Raw genomic sequence first — 21730 nt, 5'->3', positions numbered from 1 at the left:
TTCACGCTGCACTGTACAACATAGGCAGCCAAGAGTCTCCAAAACAAAACAGAATTGACAGATAGGAGAAAATTCCCACTCGTCCTGAAGTTCCCAAAATCCAGCACTGAGCGTAAACAAAGTGTCTAAGTAGCGTGGGAATGCTAACCCTAACCCTAGCTGGAGTTTGAGCAATCCAGCACTGAGCGTAAAAAGATGAGTCAAAGTAACGTCTAATCGGATTAGTTTCCTTAGAGCTGGTTCAGAGTTTGCTCAAGAGTTTACCCAGTGGGCATTGATTCGTCGAATATACGTATATTCACGGCGAAAATACGACTATACGTATATATACGTCGCCTCGACGTCGAATTGCAACCGTAAAATCGACGACATTAATAAACGCATATATAACGTCGAAAACACATCTAACACAGTGCCTGAGGCTTTTAACTGTATGTATCGTGTGTGCCGCAACTAGGAGTATACGGCACTCTGCACAGTGTACGAAGTAAATTATTTTCGCAGTAATTAATTTACACGTGTATAATAAATATAGTAAATATAATAAATTAATTACTGCGAAAATAATTTTCTTCGTAAATCCTGCAATCCAGATGATTGGGGTATTGGTGCATGGCTACAGTCTGTGCTAGGAACATGGAGAGGGTCTCTGGTTCAATACATATTTGTGGGTCTGGTATTATTCGTTATGATCATATCGTTAATATCCTGTTTGAAAAACATGTGGACTAAAGCTGCTGCTTCTGTGCTAATTGTACGCCCTGAAGGGATCATGAAGGTCAAAAAATGATTTCATGGGAAAGGTTCTCTTATCTAGTGGCAGAACCTGATGGGTAGAACAATATAGCTTTAAGGGGGGTTACCCTTGGGAGTGATTCCCCTAGATGCAAATGATTATTGTGGTTTGTTTGTTCATAATAAGATGTTTTGCAGGAACGGAACAAAGAGAAATTTTACAACTTCAGCTAGAATTGTTCTACAAAACGTCACAGCTGAGGCAGGGGAACAATGTGTAGATTTTTCTAAGAGTTATTACCCAGTTGTTGACCAATCTGTTGACCAATGTTGACCAAAAAAGCCTAGGATTATGCTGGGCTCCAGCCCACAGGGATTTACCTGTGCTGTAAGAACTAATGAGTGAATAAGGAGACTGGATTCTGGTGAAAGACTTCAGGAAAAAGAAATGGTGTTCACTCAGGTGGAGGGGGCTGTACCAGGTGCTGCTGACCACTGCCACTGCTGTGAAGGTCACAGAAATGGTGCCCTGGATTCATGCTTCCCACTGTAAAAAGGTCACAAACGAACTGAGCAAAGCGCAGGAGTGATGTCTCCACAAGGACAGATGGGGATAACCTGCTTGGGACTGATGTGCACAGCCTTTTTCCTTTTTATGTAGAAGCCTGTCACCACCCCAAAAGAGGAAGAATCTAAACACGAAGCCTCTTTGTATACAAACTGGCTGAATGAAACTGATAATGAGGGGGATATGAGTAATTTGTGGTATAAATTTATAAATCATACTGTAAAGTTAAAGAAATTTAATGCATCTTGTTATATATGTGCTTTAATGCCTCATTCTACAGCCTCACCCATGCGACTTTTTATGAAATGTACTCTTTTATTAATATCACGTTAGAAGGCTTAGACGCTATCAAACAAGAATTAAGGGGAGTTAGATTAATGGCACTTCAGAACAGGTTCGTGCTGGACCTTCAAAATGCAGCATCTGGAGGAGTCTATGCTTTAGTAGGAGACTCCTGTTGTACATATATTCCAGCTAATGACTATGATTACGGAAATCTTACGCTCGCTATTCAGCATTTGAAAGAACTAAAAGACAAGGTGAATAAAGAGAGAGGCATAAAAGATACACCGGCTTTTCTCTCCTGGTTAGAATCACTGTTTGGGCCAGGGGGAATGTTTTTCTTTTAAGTTACTAACACCGATTATAGGGGCTGTGATACTTGTCTTCCTGTTTTTATGTTGCTGTATGACATGTATTATTCCAATGCTTCGAAATATGGAAATATGGTACCTAGGGGGATAAACTGTTCATCCTTCCAGTCTGGAGAATTGGCAGCTGTCTGACGTCAGTAAGTGATCCTTAAAAAATTAATAGTTCCATGACAGTGTGCATCACCAGAAAATCAATTTCAATGCATTAAAACTCTTGTTATCCTTCTGATCATTGAAGTGTCATTGCCCCAGCACTGTATACTCTTACTTTTGACGCCTGTCTGAAGTTGGATCCATTTCTAAGAATGGTGACTCACATATCCTCATGCTCAACTTTGGCTCAACCACACAAACTATGAAGTTAATCATCTGCTTTTGCTCCAAGATTTATGTTACTAGGCTCTCTCCTGGGGATCCTCGTGTTCAAATATTGCCCTTATTGTGGATGATCCATGACAGAATTCAGGGAATTCAGAAATCTGATACCTCAGCTCAGATTCTGACTGGGCAGACTGTCATTGCCTGGTGTGAATGTGTGCATATCTGTTTTTGTGCATGTTCTGTGGCCTGTTGTACAGTACATCACAAATGAAAGGGAAATGGAAAACTAAAATAAGACTCAAGTGTTTTATCTTTCATTAACAGTGTTTCATTAGTATCTGTGCTAGATCCTGTCATCCACTGCTTACCACGACAGGCTCTAGCACAGGATAGTAGCTAATACATTTAACAATCTCACTGCACAATGTTGTATATTCAAGGGCTGATCTTCTGTACTTTTTCTTTCACTTTTCATTTCCTAGAAACTCAGTCCTGCCAGGAATAATCTGAGAACAAAATCAATCTGAGTGAAAATCTAAGCAGAGGAAGATTGTTTTACAGAGTCAACAAGGTCTAATTCAAGGTCATCAGCACTAACAACATTCTCTCTGGAGACAGGCGATAAGAAAATTGAAAGTGTGTATTGTTACACAACAGCAGAGACTATGAGTTATGCTATCATGAGAGTGGTGATGGATTTTTTTCATTGCTTAGTTTTGCAGGTTCTGTACATTTGAACATTCAAAGTGACTAAAGTAAAGGAGTTTTCCCTTTTTACCACATAATTCCCAAAGATCAACACTAATAGAAAGCCTAATTCCAGCCAAGATTCAATTACTGTCTCTCAGGCATCCCAGCAGTGGATTTCATGACTTCAGACAGCCATCTTTATCAGTGGAGAACTCAATGCTCTGAGGTTTACTGGCAGAGTCTCACACTGGGTAATATGTTGGTAAATAAGGTCCTATGGAATTCTACTATTGATAAATTCTACTATGGAACTGCGATGTGTCCTGAAAAAATCTTCTATGATAGTGGTACAGTCCATCACACCCCACCTACAGCCTTTAAAAGAGAAAAAAAAACTGACAACAACAAAGTAAGTCTGTGGTGTAATCAGCTAGGTCTTGCAAACATACTTGACCTCTTCCAGCTACCAACATTACAAATGCTGTTTACACATTAGATGGTTATTTTTTGGCTTCTGATATTATGGTGGAAAAAGAGCCCTGGAATCTTTGTTGAAGGACAAAAGACGGAAAGAACGGGCAGTGTAACCATGGCGAAGGGAAGGGAAATATTGGAGAGAGCTTTTTTCATACACTTTTTATCATTGTTTTTCCAGCCCAACAATGATCAACAAATATGGGCAGGCGTCCTGTGCCAAATCCAATCTACCTTTCTTCCAAGCATACAGGAATGTCAGTGAATTAAATATTGACATATGAAAATACCCAAAAATATGCAATCGCACATATGCAGTTTGAGCAAACATAAGACAATACCCAAGTACCACAAACTACCAGGCATCATTAGCAGTTCAGGTGGGGAGCTGTGTCAGCATGCGTAGGCTGCAAAGGAACAAGTAATAGGTCTATTCCATGCTTAAAAGAGAAGAAAGAAAACAACATTTCAGCCGTGGAGCCCTCACACCTGAAGAAGGCTCCACGGCCGAAACGTTGTGTTTTCTTTCTTCTCTTTTCATCTAGTGTCATTAGCCAGTTACTGTCAAAATAAAATAGAAATGGATAACATTCTAGAGAGAGTTTGAAATACCAAGGTACAATTTAAACCATATTTCTTCCACTACAACCACAATATTTTGGAGAGATCGCTGAGCCTAACTGTTCTGGCATGCCCGTTAGCCTCCGTCCTGCTTCAGCAATGAATGCAACGGGGCACATTCTGAGGGAGATGCGGTCAATCAGGTTGCAGGAAAACCACGCTATGCTTTTTTTTGAGATCCTGAAAAGGACAGAGGGGCCATGTATATGTGTGCAGCTGGATATGTAATTGCAGGTGGCGTAGCAAATTCTGCTGAAGCCCCACTGCCTGGTGTGGACGGTAGCTGTGCATGTTGCAGCAGAATTGTGCATGTGAGATCAAGGGGGCATGTCATGTGTTTGAGCACTTCACTCCCTTCCGGAAGAGTCCCAAAAATTTGTAAGTTCTTTGGATGACCTGTGGACCGATCTTTCACGATGAAGAATTCCTTAAGAAGAATAGATCTCGGCCCACCATCCCAATGCCTCCATCTCAAAACAGCAACCTCCCACTGCCCTTAGTCTGCAAGGCAGTCCTTTCAAGTGCGATGATGACGCCGGGACCTTCGTTGCCTATTGTACGAGCTGAACTTTTGTGCTCATCAATTCAACGCTCTTTCCATCAACTCATCTTGTCTTTTGACGCTTTGTGTTTTGTGCTCCTTTGACTATCGGCATATCGGGTGACTGCAAACACTGAAGTTCTTGCTTACGGAGTGTGGAACAGTGTTTTCAAGTGATCGCTGTTCTGTCATGTTGACGCCGAGTGAATCTTTCTTTGGCAACATGGGCAGGCTGACAGCAGCGCGAGCGAAAGTAATGGCAAATTTCTTGACTTATTTCTGAATGTGAATGTTCTTTAGAAAAGGGATGCGGCGTTGCTTCTCCCCCGTGTAAAGGTCACGCATTCCAGACGTGGTTATGAGCGAACAGTTGCCGCAAGTGTTTGAAAAGAGCAAGAGAGGAAGCAGCCCTGCCCCGTGTGAGGATCAAACTCAGGACCTTCAGATGATGAGACTGACGTGCTACCAACTACGCCAACGAGGCCAGCTGCAGTACACAGCTGGAAAGTTTGCCTCATGGATTTCAGTCGCCCGTTCCCTAATCTTTAGACGCCCTCTGCTGGATGTTGCATTTGCCTTTTGATCTCACCGATACTTTTTTGGTCTGTTTCTGTTGCGAGTCTGTTTTTCAGATCTCACCTAGCACAAGTCTCTCTGGCTGAAGTGGCCTCTCTGCTTCAGCATCGTGCCCTCACTCAGCCATTAAAAACGTCACTCGGACTTCTGACATGCTGACATGAAATGTCAAGAGAGAGTGGCGGAGACGCTTAAGGCAGAAAGAAGATGAAGAGGGGGCGTGGCTGCGAAATGATTGACAGCTGCATGACGCTCTCCATGCAAGGCGTGACCACAGGCTAAAGGACACCTTTCGGCACATCAAGCTCTAAGCACACGGGAAATGATCCCGCTACCTCTCGCATGCAAAGCAAGCGCTGTACCATGCAAGCTAACCCCCCTCGCTGGGGCTCATGCCTCGGTGTCGCCTAGAGCCACTTGTTCCCCTCTTACCGGGTGCAGTTCACTGCCCTTCGTCTGCAAGGCAGTCGTGTAATTGCGGCTTTCTTGACTTATTGATGAAGGTCTGACTGGACGAGCGAATGACGCCTCTCCCCCTCAAGCTCGCTGACAGAATAAAATGGAAAGTGCTGCCGTGGCTCATTGGTTAAGGGGTATGATTCTTGCTTAGGGTGTGGGAGGTCCTGGGTTCAACTCGCGGATGAGCCCTTGTGTGTTCTTTTTGTCCTCGTCCACAAGACTGGGAACTGATATCCACATCACCTTGCAGCATCTGCTTATGGCAAACGATGGAATGTGACTAATGACTGAACGAGCCTGGTTAATACTCATCACGTGGCACAATGAGAGCGTGCAGTCAGCTGTCCAAGGCAGCAACCTCATTGCTCGTTCAAAAGAACACGTACTGAAAACTCATCACCACTATGTCGTAAATGAGCACCGCGATCGCTTGTTGTCATGCGTCCTTACTTGGGAAATGCAGAAGCAAAAACTGCCCTCTCTCAGCCACCGAAGCGTGTGCGGCTCGCCTTGCACTCTCTGCGCCTCGCATATTTATGGAGCTGTCTGCTCTTCTTTCTGTTGAAGTACGCAAGTTACGGGGCGTACTGCACACTATGATGTGCTCGATGACAGCTTTCAAGATTTGAAAACTATGAGCTTGATGGCTCAAGTCGAACGAATGTGGTTGTTACGCAATTGATGATCAAACGCACGTATTCTAACGATTCGTGAGAGAATGTTCTAAAGGTCCCTGGCTCGATCCCGGGTTTCAGCATTTTGTTTCATCGCGCCCTTTGTTCCTCTCTCCAGCGCCCTCTGCCTAAAGTGACGCGTCCCTTTCTCAGCCCGAAACGCAAGCGAGACACCAGCAACACTCCCTACAGGTTTCCGTAGTGTAGCGGCTATCACGTTCGCCTAACACGCGAAAGGTCCCCGGTTCGAGACTGGGTGCAAACAGCCTCTTCTTGTACACTCCTGCACTTCACAGAGGTTTTGAACCACCAGTCATTTGTTCCCAATGTATTTCGGGTGCCTTCATGCACTCTTGTACCAAACGCATGTTTTTTCTGTACCTGGAGCCGATCATTTGCAATTGGGCTGTCCCGACAGACCAAGACGAGCTCTGTCGGCTCAAAAGCAGCGCAACACCTGCGAGAACAACAGAAAGATTAGTACCCAGCGGGGGCCTCTTAGTGAGCCCAAGATCTAATCAAGAATCGACTCCAGAAACAGGGCTTGGCGCATTGTTCCATACTCCGACCACTCTTGGTGTAAACAGGTCCCCCCTGGTCTCTGCATGAAATGCACTTTCCTGCGTTTGCTTTGGTGTAACTGGCTTCCCCTGCATGGGCGAATGTGAAGAAGATCCTTAGTAAGTCATTGAAGAAACCCGAGAAGAGGTCGGAGTGGCCTCTGTCGTTCATCAACGATCCAGTCAGGCAGTACTCCTCTGTAAAGCGCCGTTCGTTCACATCGATTGGCTTTTTTTTGCCTTCATTCATGCAAGTAGTAAAAGCAGACGCCCCTATTCTGCCGTGACCCGGATTTGAACCAGGGTTGTTGCGGCCACAATGCAAAGTACTGACCACTATACGATCACGGCGAGTTACCGATACACACGTGGCAGGGCAGAAAAGGCTGTGCTCTCTTCGTGTGACATAATTCGGAAAAGTCCTGACGTTGCATTTCAACTGAGCCCCAGTATACATCGACCCTTCGACACTCTGAGTGACAACTCTCTTGCGTGTTTTCTCATATTCATGTCGTTTGCTTGCATGATGCCCGGAACAGCAGAGTTGTGCATTCCCATATGGTCTAGCGGTTAGGATTCCTGGTTTTCACCCAGGCGGCCCGGTTTCGACTCCCGGTATGGGAACGTGTCAATTTTGTCTCCTGCTTTCCAAAAGATCAGCACTGTGTACGAAGAAGCCGCATTAAAACTACTCAACGTGCAAAACGTGCGAGAAGAGGGGGCGCTTGTTTCCAGCCGAAACTTCTCGCGTGTGAGACGAGCTGACCATCGCTGCAGGAGGTGGGAGGGTCACTCTGGTAGACAGGGCTGACCTTCGGCAATAGGATTTATACTCTCCAAGATGATATTTGCACTTTCTGGAGAGGCGATTTTCTCCACTTCAGTAGCCCGATTTCGTCGATTGTGTGGAGAGGGCTGTAGAATGTGGCGCCGTCTTTCCTGCTCCGTCCATGACAGGCGTGCTGGTCTCTGGAGAGAGAGCACGGTCCATCAGCGCACCCCAATAAAGGCACTGGAAGCAGCTGAATCGCATTGGCGAAGCTCAGCGCTGGGCCGCTGGGCACATCTGACCACAGTTTCCGTAGTGTAGTGGTTATCACGTTCGCCTCACACGCGAAAGGTCCCCGGATCGAAACCGGGCGGAAACAGACCAGACTTCTTCTGTCGCCACGCACAAAAGGGGATTGGGGATTCGGCTAGCGCTGTGATCGAACAGACCCACTCACCTCTTAGTGTGGCGGGATCTGCACAGTGCATGTCGCAGCGCATCCTGCTTTCACTTCAATGCGCGTCCTGATGTACCCCGGTCTCCCGCGTGACAGGTGGGGACAGGTGACAGGTCCTATACTAACGAGGAAGACATCGCTCTCTCCGACCCCCGGCATCGTGTCCCGACCCACCGTGCTGGAAGCCGACTCGTGCTGTGATTCCTTTACGGAGCAGAAATGACAACCGAGGAGCCGAGAGATCATTTCAGCATTTCGCGTCTGAACGGAAAACACAAACGACCAACTCGGAATGACTTGCCTTTGACGCTTATATACCTCTTAGTGTGGCGGGATCTGCACAGTGCATGTCGCAGCGCTCCCTGCTTTCACTTCAATGTGCTTCATGATGTTGAGTCGTGTGCCGTGCGGAGGCTCTGAAAGCGAGAGCAATGAAAAGGTGCATGACGCTGTGAAATAAACATTAATAAACACATATATAACGTCGAAAACACATCTAACACTAGGAGTATACGGCACTCTGCACAGTGTACGAAGTAAATTATTTTCGCAGTAATTAATTATATTTATTATACACGTGTAAATTAATTACTGCGAAAATAATTTACTTCGTACACTGTGCAGAGTGCCGTATACTCCTAGTGTTAGATGTGTTTTCGACGTTATATATGCATTTATTAATGTCGTCGATTTTACGGTTGCAATTCGACGTTGATTATACGTCGAGGCGACGTATATATACGTATAGCCGTATTTTCGCCGTGAATATACTGTATTCGACGAATCAATGCCCACAGCTTGGCATACAAGGGTTTTGCGGAGGGGTCTTGCCACCTGCCTGAAAAAAAACAGTAAAATGTTTGAGTGCCTATAGAGTTTCTATTTTTATTTTCTTGAGAAAAGTTGATACCATTTCCTGGAAACCCCGTCCCCCATCAGTGCGCGGTGCCCGGGGAAAAATCTGTAGGGGGGCGTCTGAAATTCTGAGCGGGGTGATATTTCGGTTGAAACGGAGCTGTACGGTGCAGCTACCCAAATGAAATCTCGCAGCTATGCCATTGATTAGTGCTTCATGATAGAAGATATCGACTAACAATCTGGTATTTGCGATGAAGTTCAGTTTCACATTTTTCGTCACTCTCACTGGAGAGTATTGTCTGGAGCGAAAAGTACCATAAGCGTTCATTTTTGCAGCTACATGGACGTTCTGAATCGTTAAGAAAAAATGTTGTAAAACCAACAGAAAGCACAGACTGCTATAACTAGTCCTAGTTATATAACGATTTTAAGTATAATGATAAACTACTGCAAGGAATCGGTCCACCTGAGCAAACAGGATCGTAATGTTGACACTCAATAACGACACTGATATGTGCAGTTCCTGGATGGATAGCCCTCCTGCCCATCAAACAGACTGAGTGACTGTTCCTGTCATTTAGTGTTGTCTGACCATTGACAAAGTACAACTATTTTTTTAGGGCGCAAATTAAGTTAGGTAAATCTTTTTGCCCAAAACTGAAGGGGCAACATTCCCCCCTCCCCCCGTGATGCCAAGCCTGTCCCCATCCTATTCCATAATGTCATTATATATAATACCATACAACAGTGACCGATCCTTACTAACTACATGCGTTAAAATTGCACATCAGCTCATAGCAGGGGGCACATAGCCGCGATGTATTATCAATGTTATATTTCAACCATAATATCGACAACATTAATAAACGCATACGTTGAGAAAATATCGAACCCAGCATATTTTCCGGTTATATACCACAATGCATTGCTAGTATTCGTTGGTCACAATTTTGGACACGTTTTTCAAACGTAGAAGTATATCCGCAAATATCTCAGCAATCCTCTTTTGACGAGTAAGTATGAACAATAATAATACTATCTGAATACATACAGATCTTTCTTAATATTATTTTGATTAAAATAGTACTTGAATAAGCAAAAAATGGCACATAAAATAGTGTGAATGGGGAAGATGACACAAAATCGTTTTGCCGTTTCTCTATTCTTATTCTATGTTGTACTTTCAAACTTTGGGTACTCTTTAATTAGGACAGACTTAATTGCTCAACTGCTATGATGCAAGCCAAATTTTATACATTTATTTCAGTTTTGAGCTTAGTAAACCGTTCACTTTTTAGATTATACTAAAGAAGATATTAATCATCATTTATTTGGGAAGTAATATTATATAATTTTCTCCTAGCTGCGGTGCTGAAGTCCCACCCTACATCAACAGAAAAAGAAATAAAGGAGCATGCAATGTGTTACTTGAAGAATGCATATGAAAGGCAGGGGGCCAGGAGATCTGGACACTGAAAATAATAGGTTTTTGGTTCTAACTGTTAGGACAATTAGACAGGGTTTGCAAATAGTGGGAAAAAATCATCTTAACTTCCATTGTAATATTTTTTTTTCTTGGAAATATAGAAGTTGTACATTTTAAAATGTATATTTAAATTAAAAATGTGGTTTTGAGTTAGTGTGTTAATGTAATTAGTTTTGTGTTTGTCATTACTATACTGTATATTGCCATATTACCAGAATTTGTAGCTAAAGTTTAAGACTAGATGTGTTTTTTATGATTATTGCCCATATGTTGATTGTTGATTGATTGTATACAATGTATAATTTGAAATACATATGTTTCAGGTGTGAATGTGTATTTTCAGAATACATTTCTAAATCTAATCATTGGCTTGGTTTACTTGTTTCTACACCTATAAAATCTATCTTTGATGTATAATAGACCTCTACCCATATACGTATAATAGACCTCTAAAGTTATGCGTATAATAGACCTCTAACCATATACGTATAATAGACCTCTAAAGTTATCCGTATAATAGACCTCTAACCATATACGTATAACAGACCTCTAACCATATACGTATAATAGACCTCTAAAGTTATACGTATAACAGACCTCTAACCATATATGTATAATAGTCCTCTAAAGTTATCCGTATAATAGACCTCTAAAGTTATCTGGAACTCCAACCATATATGTATAATAGTCCTCTAAATTTATCCGTATAATAGAACTCCAACCATTTATGTATAATGAACGTCTAAACATAGACGTATAATTGACGTATAACTTTAGACGTATATTAGAATTTCATTCTAGACGAATTGTAGACCACATTTAGACGTATAAGGTAAGCGTTTAATAGACGTATATTATACGTCTTTTGCCCACTGGGTGGGCTCCAGATGCACATGGAAGCAATCAAGTGTTTCATCCGAGCTGTTTCAAAGACTGCCCAAGAGCTTTCCTTTCACAGAGGCGCAACGATTAATGATGGGGGTGCACCCTTCAATGCGCCTTACGACTCTAGGGAGTGATTGAGACGATTCGTAGTGTGTGCTCATTTCTCTCTATTCCCCGTGTTGCAGTGGTAGGATGACGTAAATAACTGCTTTGACACGTAACGGCATTATAATCACGTGCAGGAGCTGAGGGCTTTAGTTTTGTTTCGTTTTCCATGGCGTTCGTAAGCGCGCAAATCAAAGGCAAGTCCTGCGTCTAACACGAACGTAAATGCTTTTGAAAGTGCAGTGTGGTGCAGCTTGTAAAATCCTTGTCCACATTTGTGGTTTGTTGATGTTTGTTCTGTCTGCCAAAGTTGCATTTTGACATCCGGACGGGGGGACTTTATCATTTGAACGTGAAGCCAGCCTTAAACCCTCTGAGGTGTGTCTGTCTGCCGGCACGTATCTTGTGAAAGGTATTTTTTTTTTAACGGAGAGCAACTTTAAAAAGGTATCCGCAGCCACCTCGCAGTCCGTGTTTGATTATAGGAGGAATGCGGCGGCGGCAGGCTCGCTTTTGTCGTGGTCGAGTGGTTAAGGCGATGGGCTCGAAATGCGTTGGGGACTCCCCACGCAGGTTCGAAACCTGCCGACTCTGGCGTCTGCCGCATGTCGCCTGTCGCCTTGTGCCTGCGCGGCAGAGGCGAAGTGCCGCTTCTCCTTTCCTGGTACTATAACAACGCGAAATCGCTTGGCCCCGCTGCCATGGACATCAATTCTTCAGATAACCACACACTTTGCCTTCGCACCTCTGGTGCTCTGCTTATGCCTTTGAAAACCTAATGAATAAAGCTGAAAGAACCGACACGATATGTAGGTGCTGGTAAAGCACGCAGTAAAGAACTGTTAACAGCAAGGGTTTCAGTGGGTTAACTGAGGAGAAGGCGTGATCGCTAATTGTTGACTTTTTATTTGGTGTTAGAAACACTCTTACTGTGCATGACGTGCAACAAATGTAGCCACAGAAATTGCATCACGCTTTCATGTATGCTATTGCAGACACCAACGTTGCCTAGATAGAAAACCGAAATAGCCGTGGGTTTGCTTGCTGGTCTGAAGGATCTCTCTTCGAATCTCTATCATTTGTCAATGGAAGTAAAAGGCGCTGCAATCTCATACGTTCAGAATCAAACCCACAGCTGTTGTTCGACTTTATTTCTTGACTAATTACAACTGAGTGTCGCATGAGCAGTTACATAAACTTGTCTGGTATATTTGAACACAAATGCCGTTCTTCAATTAAAACTAACAGTACATTGTCAGGGACATTCAGTTCTATACAAACAAGAGACAGACAAGAGAATATTTCTACCTTTCATGTGGACTACGTGTTGACTTACTGATCGGAATAATAAGAAGACAGAACAAAAAAAGGCACCGCTGGTATTCGGACCCAGGATCTCCTGTTTACTAGACAGGCGCTTTAACCAACTAAGCCACGGCGCCCCGGGAGCGCTGTCCTTTTGCAGCCACTTGGACACACCACTCAGACACATCTGCATTCGGTGTGTGCTCCGCCTGCTCGCTGAGCAAGTTGCCACCTTTACATACAATAGCAACATCGACACCAAGAAAAAGGATGAGAAATGGCTTTTATCTGGAACTTTTCATGTCCAAGGAACTCAATGTGCTTTCTGTGTACAACAGGGCCACTGAACTCCACACTGGCCACTGAACCACAGCAGTGGCTTGCTGGCTTGATGTCTCCCAAGGAAAATGTTGAAATTGCATGTGGAACAGGAAAATGACTCTCAGGTGCCCATTGCTCATTTTCAGACACATTTATGCAATACTTTCACCATGCGTTGAGCAATAGGGATTAAAGATACCAGAGGTAAGGTTTAAAAGTGATTCTGAGGTGCAACACATCAGCGATACAGCTAGGCATCTGAAATGCAGGGTTTGAGATCCCTTCAGGGAACACCGTACCCTAAAGGTACCAGAAGTCCACTAGTATAAGCATTAAATCACTGTCACCCCTGTTACAATGTGATTGCTACATATCTTCATTTCTTTGGTTTTTAAGGAGTAAGAGTGCAGGGGGTCTAAATCTGCGATCCAGTGTGTTGAAGTATTTCACAACACTACCTATAGCCCGTCTGAAAATAAATCCTCATTCTGATTATTGCCCTGGGCATGTACCAATAAATCACTGAGCATATATATATCTCACTGTGTTGAAGCTAGAGACCTGTATGTAATAATATGATGCTAAAATGTTATTTTCACATATATTAATGTAATAAATGATTGCTTATGCTTTATAAACAAACCTAATTAAAATAAAAGCTTAAGTTTTGTATTTATCTTGTACCATAGAACATGATTTTCTTTGTATTTCAAGCCCACAAAGTGTCCAAATGACGCACTACATGATATAAGGAAGATTATCACATGCATATACTTATTATCTTTCTTATGAAAATGCATTCCTTTCATTACCTTTTACTTTTTAAAATGAACTCAAATTGTGTATAATGTAATAATTTAAGTAGAATAGATTCTAATAATATAATGATCCAGTGTGTTGCACTACTTCACTGCTTCACTGCTCTATGCCGTCTGGAAATAAATCCTCAGACTGCTTACTGCCCTGGGCATGTACCAATAAATTACAGGAGCACATCTATATATCACTGCGTTGAAGCAGGAGACACACAATCACTGCAAACACATCCTAAATACAGTGTTCCATCACCTTTGACCTCATCCAGAACATATCATTTCTTGAAAGGGATTGCTGTCCGAATTCACATCTGAATCCCAAACAGAATCTCTAGTAATATACGATCGTTTGTGAAACATGCAAATGACTGTCTCAGGGGCCCATTCCTCATTGTCAGACACATGTATGCAATGCTTTCACCGTGCATTGAGCAATAGGGATAAAAGACGCCACAGGTAAGGTTAGATGTCATGTTCTATGATCATTTCTTTCAGCATTAGGGACTAAATATACTAAACGTATGATGCTAAAATGTTATTTTCACATATATTAATGTAATAAATGATTGCTTATGCTTTATAAACAAATCTAATTAAAATAAAAGCTTAAGTTTTGTATTTATCTTGTACCATAGAACATGATTTTCTTTGTATTTCAAGCCCACAAAGTGTCCAAATGTTCTATGATCATTTCTTTCAGCATTAGGGACTAAATATACCAAACGTATGATGCTAAAATCCTGAAAAAAGGATGTGCTCCATCTTGTCAGTAGATTGGATTCCAAAACTGATTTGGGTCAATATACATTACCTTTGAAGATAAGGTACAGTCTACTGTAGGGAACCATCAACTTAGAAAGCATTGGCCTTCCCTGGGGGTCAGGTAGGTGCAAAAGATAAACCTTTATCCTATCTTTATATTAAGATAAGTGGCCAAGCAGTATTTTTCCAAGTTTCACCAAGCTCATCATGTTGCCATAGTAGACAAAGTTCTATAAAATGTCAAATAACTTTTAAAAAAAGCATCTTGGTCTTTCAGTACTGTACAAGGTGAATTAAACTGTCCCTGGTAATAAAAAGTAATTAGAAGCATCCCAGAAACTTTATCTCTAGAAACATTAGCTGTTTTATATCATGTAATTTAGTGTGATGTTGTCAGAATTCAAGGACATTATCACACACAGAAATTGGTTCAGTTAAATCTAAAAAACACAGCTAAACATGGGTTTAAATGTAAAATAGAAGTCTTACCTCTTGTCAAAAGATTTAATTCAAGAAGCGATGTAATAAATGATTGCTTATGCTTTATAAACAAATCTAATTAAAATAAAAGCTTAAGTTTTGTATTTATCTTGTACCATAGAACATGATTTTCTTTGTATTTCAAGCCCACAAAGTGTCCAAATGACGCACTACATGATATAAGGAAGATTATCACATGCATATCGGTATTATCTTTCTTACGAAAATGCATTCCTTTCATTACCTTTTACTTTTTAAAATGAACTCAAATTGTGTATAATGTAATAATTTAAATAGAATAGATTCTAATAATATAATGATCCAGTGTGTTGCACTACTTCACTGCTTCACTGCTCTATGCCGTCTGGAAATAAATCCTCAGACTGCTTACTGCCCTGGGCATGTACCAATAAATTACAGGAGCACATCTATATATCACTGCGTTGAAGCAGGAGACACACAATCACTGCAAACACATCCTAAATACAGTGTTCCATCACCTTTGACCTCATCCAGAACATATCATTTCTTGAAAGGGATTGCTGTCCGAATTCACATCTGAATCCCAAACAGAATCTCTAGTAATATACGATCGTTTGTGAAACATGCAAATGACTGTCTCAGGGGCCCATTCCTCATTGTCAGACACATGTATGCAATGCTTTCACCGTGCATTGAGCAATAGGGATAAAAGACGCCACAGGTAAGGTTAGATGTCATGTTCTATGATCATTTCTTTCAGCATTAGGGACTAAATATACTAAACGTATGATGCTAAAATGTTATTTTCACATATATTAATGTAATAAATGATTGCTTATGCTTTATAAACAAATCTAATTAAAATAAAAGCTTAAGTTTTGTATTTATCTTGTACCATAGAACATGATTTTCTTTGTATTTCAAGCCCACAAAGTGTCCAAATGTTCTATGATCATTTCTTTCAGCATTAGGGACTAAATATACCAAACGTATGATGCTAAAATCCTGAAAAAAGGATGTGCTCCATCTTGTCAGTAGATTGGATTCCAAAACTGATTTGGGTCAATATACATTACCTTTGAAGATAAGGTACAGTCTACTGTAGGGAACCATCAACTTAGAAAGCATTGGCCTTCCCTGGGGGTCAGGTAGGTGCAAAAGATAAACCTTTATCCTATCTTTATATTAAGATAAGTGGCCAAGCAGTATTTTTCCAAGTTTCACCAAGCTCATCATGTTGCCATAGTAGACAAAGTTCTATAAAATGTCAAATAACTTTTAAAAAAAGCATCTTGGTCTTTCAGTACTGTACAAGGTGAATTAAACTGTCCCTGGTAATAAAAAGTAATTAGAAGCATCCCAGAAACTTTATCTCTAGAAACATTAGCTGTTTTATATCATGTAATTTAGTGTGATGTTGTCAGAATTCAAGGACATTATCACACACAGAAATTGGTTCAGTTAAATCTAAAAAACACAGCTAAACATGGGTTTAAATGTAAAATAGAAGTCTTACCTCTTGTCAAAAGATTTAATTCAAGAAGCGATGTAATAAATGATTGCTTATGCTTTATAAACAAATCTAATTAAAATAAAAGCTTAAGTTTTGTATTTATCTTGTACCATAGAACATGATTTTCTTTGTATTTCAAGCCCACAAAGTGTCCAAATGACGCACTACATGATATAAGGAAGATTATCACATGCATATCGGTATTATCTTTCTTATGAAAATGCATTCCTTTCATTACCTTTTACTTTTTAAAATTAACTCAAATTGTGTATAATGTAATAATTTAAGTAGAATAGATTCAGGTAGGAAATATAGAGTCATGATGTTTATGGCTGACATCATTTTGGGTGAATTTTAAGCTAAGAAACAAAAACATTTACAATGAAGATACCATTGCTTAATTTTTAATGCCTTTAAAAAATAAATACCTCCTGAGAATAATTTGCCACTCCCAGATCCTTGGTAAGGTACTGTTTGAATCCAATCAGGAGAGGAGCATCCAGGGAGTGCTTTCTATAGAGTCCAGCTTGGGCCACTCTCTTCCGGCCTGCTGATACTTTTTAACTATTCAGGGCCTGTAAGGATATAAAACACCGGTTTAAACATTTTAAACCTATAAGACAAATAGAATTTTAGTAAAAAATAGATACATCTGAAAAATAAAAAGTCTTACTGCTGATAGAGTTCTTCAGAGCTCACATCTTCCCCTTCCTTATCCGCTTCTGTTTCAGTTTCTAGAGCAGCCTCTGGCATCTCTTCCTCCTGGACAGCGGCCTCTTGCTCAGGGCCGCTGGAATGCAGGTAGATTCTTTTCAACATGCTTTTACATAATATGTTGTAACAATGATTTCAAAAAGAAACTACAGAAGCCTTACAGATTAAAAATATCTCACCTTGTGCTCATTTCCCTCTATTCCCCGTGTTGCAGTGGTGGGATGACGTAAATTACTGCTTCGACACCTAACGGCATTATAATCAAGTGCAAGAGCTGAGGGCTTTAGTTTTGTTTCGTTTTCCGTGGCGTTCGTAAGCGCGCAAATCAAAGGCAATTCCTGCGTCTAACACGAATGCTTTTGAAAGTGCAATGTGGTGCAGCTTGTAAAATCCTTGTCCACATTTGTGGTTTGTTGATGTTTGTTCTGTCTGCCAAAGTTGCATTTTGACTTCTGGACGGGGAGACTTTATCATTTGAACGTGAAGCCAGCCTTAAACCCTCTGAGGCGTGTCTGTCTGCCGGCACGTATTTTCTGAAAGGTTTTTTTTTTAACGGAGAGCGACTTTGAAAACGTTTCCGCAGCCACCTCGCACTCCGTGTTAGATTATAGGAGGAATGCGGCAGCGGCGAGCTCGCTGTAGTCGTGGCCGAGTGGTTAAGGCGATGGACTCGAAATCCATTGGGGACTCCCCGCGCAGGTTCGAATCCTGCCGACTACGGCGTCTGCCGCACGTCGCTTTGTGCCTGCGCTGAAAAGGCGTAGTGCCGCTTCTCCTTTCCTCGTGCTATAAAAACGCTAAATCGCTTGTCCCCCCTGCCATGGAAATCAATTCTTCAGGTAACCACACACTTTGTGTTCGCACCTCTGGTGCTCTACTTATGCCTTTGAAAACCTAATGAATAAAGCTGAAAGAACCGACACAATATGTAGGTGCTCGTAAAGCACGCAGTAAAGAACTGTTAACAGCAAGGGTTTCAGTGGGTTAACTGAGGAGAAGGCGTGATCGCTAATTGTTGACTTTGTATTTGGTGTTAGAAACACTCTTACTGTGCATGACGTGCAACAAGTGTAGCCACAGAAATTGCATCACGCTTTCATGTATGCTATCGCAGACACCAACGTTGCCTAGATAGAAAACCGAAATAGCCGTGGGTTTGCTTGCTGGTCTGAAGGATCTCTCTTCGAATATCTATCATTTGTCAATGGAAGTAAAAGGCGCTGCAATCTCATACGTTCAGAATCAAACTCGCAGCTGTTGTTCGACTTTATTTCTTGACTAATTACAACTGAGTGTTGCATGAGCAGTTACGTAAACTTGTCTGGTATATTTGAACACAGATGCCGTTCTTCAATTAAAACTAACAGTACATTGTCAGGGACATTCAGTTCTATAAAAACAAGAGACAGACAAGAGAATATTTCTACCTTTCATGTGGACTACGTGTTGACTTACTGATCGGAATAATTGAAAAGTTCGGGTCATAGCCGATGCAGTGCGTGCTAATTAGAACAACAGCAACGCTGAGCTCTCAGCACCGTACTGAGCCCAGGTGTTTTTCTAAAGCTGTCAGGTGCAGTTCATTTACAGTACGCCCCGTGTCTCAACGGTAGGACGGAGTCAAATACTGCCTCGACACGCAACAGCATTATAATAAACCGCAGGACTTGAGGGCTGTTCTCTTTGAATGTTCCAAGGCATTCGTAAGAGCGTAGGTCAAGGGCCATTCGTGCATCTCCTGTAACTCGAGTAAAAATGCTATTCAAAGTGCAGTGACTGAAATCGTCGTCCACATGTCTCCGTTGTTGATTTCTTTCTAAGAAAGTTCTATTTTCATGTCCGAACGGGGAAACTTTATCATTCCAACTTGAAGCCACCCTTAAGTACTCTGAGGTGTGTGTCTGCTTACACGTATGGCGTAAAAGGTTTCTTAAACGGAGAGCGAACTTGAAAAAAGTTGCCGCCGCCGCCGCCGCCTCGCACTCCCTGTTCGATTGTAGCAAGAAGCCAACAGCTGGCGTATTTACTGTAATCGTGGCCGAGAGGTTAAGGCAACAAACTTGAAATCTATTTGGTGCTCTCTGCGCAGGTTCAAATCCTGCCGACTACGGTGTCCTTTGCATTTGCTCTCGTGCGTGCATGAAAAAGGACCAGCGCTGTTTTGTTTTCGCTGGGACCTTTAACACTCTAAATCGCCTAGACCCACTGCCTTGGAAATCGATTCTTCAGCACCCACGAGTGACGCTTTGCAGCTGGACGCAGATAACGATGCTTTTCTGCAACGAGCTTTCCAGCTGAATTTTCTCGGCAGCTCCATACTGAACCTGTTCTCCATTGCAACATAGCGGAGGCTCGTCACGTCTATAGCAAGGCTGTGTAGGACCGCATACGCCACAGTGACTTGTACACAGACCACATGAAAGGCAAGCAAAATACAATTTTAAAATTCCAAAGACTCACAAGGTCAGAGGAACAGCGATGATCTGAACTGATCTGTTACAGAAGTCTAGGTTGACCTTTTAGAGCTGTAATTGCATTTTTGTTTAATAGAAGATCAAATCTACTCGCATGTACCAGCACCTTACAGTTTATTGATGTTAATTCTGTTTAAGTAATAAGATTGCTAACGATGTTGGACTTTAGCCGGTGTTTTTTAGAACAAATTGCTTACACTTCTGTAAGGAATACGCAGTACGTGCCTTTGTCAGTCATTGCTCACCATACCTGTAACTTTCTTATCTAACTCACTTCCTCAAATGGTGAAGGTCCACAAACATAAATGAAAAAAAATCCCTTGTTGTAGATGAGGTGCACAAAAAAGCAGCCCCTGATAGTGTATAACACATTTATACTATTGCAGAGACACATGTAACAAATATATATATACTGTTTATATATATGAAACAGAAATAGAAACAGAAACAGGAATCGCTTACACACCTGGAGAATCTCTGTAGGAATATCTAGCATTTATCAATGGAAATAAAAGCTGCTTTAATACAGTGCATGTTCAAACTCAAACCCTCAGCTGCTGTTCTTGTTTGTTTTGGGACAAATTGCAACTGAGCATCGCATGAGCCGTTACGTACCCTTATCTGTTAGGGAATTTCAAGGGAGGAGTTAGGTCAGAATGGGTAGGCTGCAAAACAACAAGTAAAGATTTATTCCAAGATGAAACGTTGTGGCGGTTTTCTTATCTTTTCAGCATGGACTAAACTTTTACGTGTTCCTTATATGCTATATATGTATATATTAGCACCAATGTCATTCTTAAAAACTAACATGAAATTGTCAGGGACATTCAGCTATATACAAAGACGAGACAGACAAACTAATAATTCTATATTAACGTGGCCTACATATTGACGCAATGATCGAACTAACTGACATGTTCTGATTCAGATTCCCTGCAGTTTATGCCAATTAGAACAATAGCAATGCTGAGTCCTCCCCACCCTACCGAGCACAAATTCAGCTGCTCTCCAGTTCTGTTCTGCATGTTTTTTCATTGCAATTGAGCTCGGAGCTGGAGATGATCTCCATACAGTTCTGTGTTAACTAGCCCGCACTTGCGTGCTAATTTACGGGTTGTGGCAAATGCTTTTCTATAGTTCATATACATGACAGCAACCTGTTACCGAGGAACCTGAGAGGTTTAAAAGCCACACGAGCCAAGCAGGATTCGAACCTACAATCTTCTGATCCGAAGTCAGATGCATTATCCATTACGCCACTGGCCCATAGAACATGTGCTTGCACTCCACCACAGAGAGCTCTACACTGCTACTAGTAGTACACTTCCCCATCTAAATTTTCACAGCAAGAAACTTGTGTTTCCTACTATTTTTATCAGGTTTAAAATATCATCTCCTTAAAAAAGAAAAAGTGTTGATGTGTCGTGCTGAAATTCCGATTGATTTTGAATTCAAAGAAAAAAGGTTTTCTTCCAAAACACCATGAAATTGTCACATCTTGCAGACAATAGGTGTATTCCATGTTGAAAAGAGAAGAAAGAAAACCATGGAGCCTTTTACAGGTGTGAGGCTTCTTCAGGTGTGAGAAGACCTCACAGCCGAAACACTGTGTTTCCGTTCTTCTCTTTTCAGCATGCAATAAACCTATTACTTGTTCCTTTGCAGCCGAGGCATGCTGACGTAGCTACCCAGCTGAACATCTTGCAGACTCTACAGTACTTCTCTCCTGTAGAAGTAAAGCAGGGCTTGCTGGGTGAGCTTTTGCTCCGGTAAATTAGGTCACGTGTCATGTTAAATCACTTCTTCTAAACACAACATTTGCTGGTGCTAGCTTTCCCCATGAAAAGAGACATTTCCCTTACAGTACATGACATATCGTTTTTATTCTATCAATAAGTATAGAAATTAAAAGAAAAAATGGTGTCGCCAAAG

General features: G+C 41.7%; 5 non-coding genes across 5 annotated transcripts; 3 read left to right on the top strand and 2 right to left on the bottom strand.

Moving 5' to 3' along the window:
* The first annotated feature begins 7424 nt into the window (after positions 1–7424).
* trnae-uuc (transfer RNA glutamic acid (anticodon UUC)) lies at positions 7425–7496 on the top strand. The gene has a single exon. It is a non-coding gene; the product is annotated as a tRNA-Glu (tRNA).
* A 451-nt stretch (positions 7497–7947) lies between these two features.
* trnav-cac (transfer RNA valine (anticodon CAC)) lies at positions 7948–8020 on the top strand. Its single transcript has one exon. It is a non-coding gene; the product is annotated as a tRNA-Val (tRNA).
* Positions 8021–12800: 4780 nt separating this feature from the next.
* Positions 12801–12874, bottom strand: trnat-agu (transfer RNA threonine (anticodon AGU)). Its single transcript has one exon. It is a non-coding gene; the product is annotated as a tRNA-Thr (tRNA).
* Positions 12875–17962: 5088 nt separating this feature from the next.
* Positions 17963–18044, top strand: trnas-cga (transfer RNA serine (anticodon CGA)). The gene has a single exon. It is a non-coding gene; the product is annotated as a tRNA-Ser (tRNA).
* A 2947-nt stretch (positions 18045–20991) lies between these two features.
* trnar-ucg (transfer RNA arginine (anticodon UCG)) lies at positions 20992–21064 on the bottom strand. Its single transcript has one exon. It is a non-coding gene; the product is annotated as a tRNA-Arg (tRNA).
* Between the last annotated feature and the right edge of the window lie 666 nt (positions 21065–21730).

Source organism: Lepisosteus oculatus, unplaced genomic scaffold (assembly GCF_040954835.1).
Source record: "Lepisosteus oculatus isolate fLepOcu1 unplaced genomic scaffold, fLepOcu1.hap2 HAP2_SCAFFOLD_99, whole genome shotgun sequence".
NCBI lineage: Eukaryota > Metazoa > Chordata > Actinopteri > Semionotiformes > Lepisosteidae > Lepisosteus > Lepisosteus oculatus.
Note: the sequence above shows the minus strand (reverse complement) of the source record. Positions and strands in the feature narration are given on the sequence as shown.